The sequence below is a fragment of the Symphalangus syndactylus genome, chromosome 21 (assembly GCF_028878055.3).
Source record: "Symphalangus syndactylus isolate Jambi chromosome 21, NHGRI_mSymSyn1-v2.1_pri, whole genome shotgun sequence".
NCBI classification, from domain to species: domain Eukaryota; kingdom Metazoa; phylum Chordata; class Mammalia; order Primates; family Hylobatidae; genus Symphalangus; species Symphalangus syndactylus.
The window spans coordinates 38,163,189-38,169,718 of NC_072443.2; positions in this window are offsets into that span (position 1 = coordinate 38,163,189).

A 6,530-nucleotide genomic window follows, 5' to 3' on the forward strand; every position below is an offset into this window, starting at 1 on the left:
CTCTCTCAGAGGAATGAGCAGGGAGGTTGGATTTACTGGTGACTGATTTTCTTTCATGGGCCAAGGAACTGAAAGAGAATGTGAAGCAAGGCTGTGTCTTGCCCATGGTTAAAAATAAAGCATTGCCCTGCTTCCTAAGACTTAGACTGGGGTTGACAATTGTTTTAGAAGACAATTCAACTATTTCTCCTAGGATTTTTATTATTATTATTTTTTCACTTTTCTACTAAATGGGTTACGTAGTTAGGAAGAATGAACTGAAATATGTCTAGAGCTCCAAGTCCTTTGGAAGAAAGATAGAGAAATGTAAAAATGTTGTTTGCTGTGGCAGTTTATAGCATTTTTCTTGCAAAATTAGTGCAAATCTGTTGGAAATAGAACACAATTCACAAATTGGAAGTGAACTAAAATGTAATGACGAAAAGGGAGTAGTGTTTTGATTTGGAGGAGGTGTATATTCGGCAGAGGTTGGACTGAGAGTTGGGTGTTATTTAACATAATTATGGTAATTGGGAAACATTTATAAACACTATTGGGATGGTGATAAAATACAAAAGGGCCTATAGATGTTAGAAATGGGTCAGGTTACTGAAATGGGATTCAATTTGAAAAAAAGTTTTAAAATAGAACTCACTGAACTAGATTCTCCTCTGAGAACCAGAGAAGACCATCTCACAGCTGGATTCCTGGAGACATGCGTTATCCACCACGTAGCCACTTTCCACATGTGGCCATCAACCACTTAAGGTGGGGTTAGTTTAAATCAAGATGTGCTGTTATAATTGGTATAAGTATAAAATCACACTAGATTTTGGAGATTTAATATGAATAGTACGAATACTATTTCAGTAGTTTTGGTATATTGTGTGTCAAAAATAATATTTTGGATATATTGGGTGAAATAAAATATTAACATTAGTTTCATGTTTCTTTTTCTTTTTAACATGGCTACTGGAAAGTCTAAAATTGCATATATGGCTCTCATATTTCTATGGGACTGTGCTGCTGTAGTAGCTAAACCCAAGCCAAGCTGATACCCAGGGAGGGTGTCTATCTATGTCTATTGGTCTCCATTTCTTTTTCTTTCAAAATAGTGTTTGAGGAAGATTTTCCCGCTTATGATGTCTTTTGGGAAATATGTAGGGAAGCATCACAGAGAAGATTGAGGAAGGGGAACACTCAGTGCTGACAGGAAGCGATGCCAGGCTTTTCTGAGTCCCCTCGTGGATTCCCTAACAGGAGGAATGAATAGACAAATCTATGAATGAGCATTCAAGGAGGAATACTGATTCCCTGACCACATTCTAAGCTGGGCATACAAGTCTGATCTATAATCCTGAGAATTAATTATACTAAACAAATGTGAGAAACTTTGAGTCATGGAGCTTTGAGACAGATGGTCTTCATGAGTGAATAGGACCTCACTATGCAATTTTATTTCGTGCCTTTTCCCTTCTCACCCCTGTGAGCCCCAGAAATGAGTCGTCATACACTCAGGTTCATTCAGAGTCCATCAGTGCTGAGCTGGACAGGCAGGGAGGCTGGGTGTGAGATCCACCAATGACAGCATTCTGGTAGGCACATCACACCCCACAGAGAGGGGGCAATGGGCAGTGTGGCTGTCATTTGTGGGGTATGAGTTTTGTTTAGTCTCCTGATTCTTTCAGGTGCTGCTTCATGGCTGTAACTGGTAGTTTCCCACACCTACTCCAAGTCATACCTGTCAAGAGGTACAGGGGAGCTTTTTGTGTGGCAAGAGCCTGAGGTTTCTGGAAGTCACAACGATATACTCAATGTTTGAGATAATTTATTTGCATAAGGTAGTGTAGGCCAATGCTACCCAATAGAACTTTCTGCAATTATGGAAATGCTCTATGTCTGTCCCATCCAGTATGGTAGCCACTAGCTGCATGTGGTTGTTGAGCACTTGAAATTTGGCTAATGTGACAAAGAAACTGAATTTTAAATTTATTTCATTGTAATTAACAAATTTAAATGTAAATAGCAACATGTGACTGGTGGCTAGTATATTGGACATCCCAATTCTAGTAATTGCCTTGCATGTAGAGAAAACACAGACAGCTGTGTTTTTAGGACATTGGATGGCTCTCCAGTTGTTATGCATTTGAAATGGCTACCACCAGGAAGAAACTTGAAGGTTCTCCTCTATTCTCCTGTATCCATCCTCTGATCAAGACAAACCAGAGGTCAAAGCAGGCTGTACATTTATTTATTTATTTATTTATTTATTTATTTATTTATTTCAGGTTTTTTCCTAAAAAATATCTGAGGTAGCTAAGTGGTCCAGTTCACGTAAATAGGGCCAAAAATTGTCAAGAAGTTTGCAACTCATAGGGGTTATACAGAAATAGACTTTCATCACAGGACTTACCTTGGGCTATATTCATTCTGACTTCATGTAGGCTGTGAAGAGCACCTTCTCTGGGACTAAAACTCTGATGGACTTCACAGAGATCAAAAAAGAAGTAATTATGGAGCATAGTGGACTGGGAATTGAGAAACTTGGTTCAAGTGCTGAGCTCTGCAATTAGTTTCATGACTTTGGATAAGCCACTTAACCTATCAAAGACTCATAAATATTTCCTCATTTATAAAATGGTAATATTACTATCTTTCTAAGATTCTTAAGAAGATGAGGCAGGAACGTGGCTGACTGCTTTGTGAGCTGCAAGATGCTGGGTTAATATTATTGTGTTCTGCCCCAGGAGCATGTGCACCAGGTAATGCTAATGATGCCACAGAAGTTTTCATGGAGGCAACAAAACTGGCTGGGAGCAACTAAGGTATCTGAAATTATCTATCAATGTTCTTAAAAACTGAGATATAAGGAAAGCTAAGAGTTGCAGATACAGCCTTGGGGTCCACAAGTTCTCTGTAAGCATTTAAACATTGTGTGTTTTAAGTGAAATGATAATCTTTAAAGAAGTCATCTATATCTGGATATTGATAGCCTTCTTAGAGTGTTGTCATTGGTTTTAGCCTCTATGTTTGTGTTTATACATATAAACTTGATTATAATCAAGTTTATTTAAAGGCACAGAAGCTTAATTTATAAATGATTCATTTACTCCCAGATGGGTGGAGCAGTGGAAGACTTTGCAGTAGTTGAACTAATAGGAAAGTGAAGCGATAATTGCTTTATTTTGCACACTGTAGTGTAGGGATGTTGTATTCAGAAGTATGTGTGTGGTACACTTAACTTTGTGAGCCATGACTTTAGATTCAGCAAAGCATCATTCTATGCACTCATTGTTATTGTAGACATTATTAATTTTATAGTTTTACTTGTATTTAATTAGTAACTTTTAGTTTTATAATTCTACAAGGGGTATAAGCATAGTAAGTTGTGTTTGAGCCTATTTAAGAATGTCTATAATAAAATAATTATGTATGTTATGAATTTATTACTAGATATTATAATAAGAATAATCACAGACTCTCTCCCATTGAGGAGGTCTGTGAAAGTATTTTTTTTTCCTTCATATGGGCATATACATTACTCAAGTTTGAGAATAATGGTATGGTATAAATATTATTAGATTTCAGAAAACCTGACCTCAGGCACTAGTTTATTGTTTTTTATTGGAAAAACACATATTTCTGAACCTCTGTTTTTATAAATTAGTGCAATCATAGCTATATCACAGTATTTACAGTGTAACTGTGAAGATGAAGGGTATTAAGGAGAAGCTTTGTAAACTGTGAAGTACCATATGAGTAGTGTATGTGTCATTTACAATTATTACAGCCTGTATATAAATTGCACCACAATGTTTTTAACAGGTACAGAAGAAAACTTAAGAGTGTATGGATAGTGCAAAGAGAGATCCAAGACTTTGGGTGAAGCTGGCTGGCATTGTTAAGATGTTGGTTCACAGAAATGATATAGGGACAAATTATGCATCATGAAAATATTTTCTTCCTCTTTATACTTCTAGAATATCAATCAGGTTGACTTAGAAGTTCAGCGATTGAGTTGCAAGAAGTAAATATTTAAATTCACAGAGGTAATGTTGAAATCTCAGGAATTTATTGACATCCTTTCAGTCTAGAGGTCTCTTGATGACTCTCCCCATCCCAAGCTCATGCCTGGATATTTTTGTGCTCCTCACACTGGTGGAAATGTCTGTCCACACTCAGCTTCTCCAACTCAAAGCTTAGTGTTCTTGTGAGTCCCCAGACTGGACCGCTTATTCTTTGGACCCTTTCTTGACTCACTCTAGCCATTATCAACTTCCTGTTAGTTTGGAAACTTCCTTGGCATTGAGAGTCTGAATAGCACAATCTAGCTCTTGATTTTATACAAACCTCTCTTCATGTCTAGTTGTTAGATTTTAAGCCTTCTCATGGCTGAAATAATTTCCTCTCTTTTATTCATACATTGCACAGTGCTGACTGAAATACAGAAGACATTGAATTTAATTTGTGTTGACTTCACCAAGGACAAACAAGATATAAATTTTCTTCACCATATTAGCACTTTGTGTAAGAATGATGAGATCAGAGAGCTCTTTATGGCCAGGGTCACTATAAGAAAGAATCTATGGGCCAAATAGGAGTCCTTTATGAGTCTGCAAAGTCATTAAAGAGGGGCATGTTTGTGCCATGAACGTCCCTTTTTTGAATATGGAGCTGAGAAACCCAAGAGTTAAAAAGGAGACTCAGTGATAGATTCATGGATAACAGAGATGGGCGGAAACAAGAATAGGTGGGCATAGTGTTGTTATAATATGGGATTGATTATTTCCACAGCAGGCAGACTGTGATTTGCATGTGGAAAAGGAAAAAATGTGAATCAATTTTCACTTATTGTAGAGCAATAAGTGATCCTTGTCATTTTTGAGGTTTGAACATGTATAGGACAATACACCAATTTGCTTTATATTTCCTCAAAGTGACTTCAACATCACCAATCCTGTCTGTAGTTCCTACTTCTTGTATTGAGAGGACTAATATACTCAGAATTTTTCTGGCCTTGTAGGTAGAGTCCTCAGTTTGGATAAATAATCTCAGATTAGACATAGAATACAATGTGTGAAAGAATGTGGAGAACTGCCTAAAACAGAAACTACAGTATAAAGAAGACACAATAGGAAACCAAGAGAAGAGTTTTTTTTTTTAATTATTCCTTCATATTCAAACTTCACAAACAGTGTGAACTTGTACAATACCTCGGAAAGTGAAACTTACAAAAAAAGTGCTGGTAACATTTAAAAAAAAAACAACAAAAACCCCAAAAAACAAACATCATTCTTAGCAACATCAATTACTCTTCCACACAAAACAGAAACCTTGTAAAATTTATTTTCGTATTTTTAAGGCGTAATACTTCCGTATAAAGTATATGCAAGAGATAAAACTTCACAGTATTCCAAAATGTCACAATAATAATAATAATATAATAGTATAATGAAGCGCTACAGTTAATTTTTCTTTTTTTGAATGTTTTTTTCCTGTTTAAATAACAAATACAAGTCACAGGTAAATATACGTGAGAAAAATACGAGGCTAATATTAAATGGCAGGTAAGGATACTGTCACTGTAAGAAAAAACTGGCAGGATGTGTGTATTTAGTCTATATTTTAAAGCACTTGATAGAAAAGGCGTATGCAAGGTTTTTCCAAACAATTTTTCTGTTTGTTTGTTTGATAACTGACAACAATTTAAGAGTATAATGAGAAAAAAAAAAGGAACAAACTCCCTCTCAAAACTATTGACCTGCTCATCCCAAACCATGTATATGTTGATGGATGGATGTGTGTTTTTTTGTGGATATATGGATTTATACCGTGCACAGAGTGATACAAGCAGTGTTCCATGCCCACCTGCAAAGATTGGAGGGTATAACACTGTAGTCATTCAGCCCAGGTCCCTCTTAGGAAATTAACCTTTCAATTTAAAGCTCTCTTTCCTTGCCTCTCCCTCTTTCCAAACTCTTCCTCTTTCCAAACTCTTCCTCAATTCCCAGGTCTTTGTTCTGAAAAGACAATCTGGTTAGAAAAGTTGCCCTCCACTCATAATTCACTGGGAAATGGAAACTGCAAAAACAGTGACAGACAGACACTGGAAACACCACTTGAATGAATGAATGAATGAATGGATATGTATGTGTGTGTGCATGTATTTTAGGTCTAAATATACAGTGTGTGTGTGTGTGTGTGTGTACACAGTAGCAATTGCAAAAAAGGGACCATATTCCTTTCCGTACTAAGATACAATGTGATAAGAAACATTTCTGTGCAGGGAAAAAGGTTTCTTCGAATCTTATCACAACACTGCGGCGGGAAAATCAGGAAATGGGTTCACCTTTCAGCAGTCACCACAGTAAACTTCATTGAGGACATACATGCCCAGATATCTCTTCTGTGCACATGTATATGTTAACAGCTAGCCATTCAGCCAACAGGTAACAGAAAGACAGCAGATAGCAAACATCAATAAGGTGCTCAAAGAAAAAAGTGGCACCCACTTCTCAAATGGATGGCCACGTTAAGGTGCTTCAAAAAAG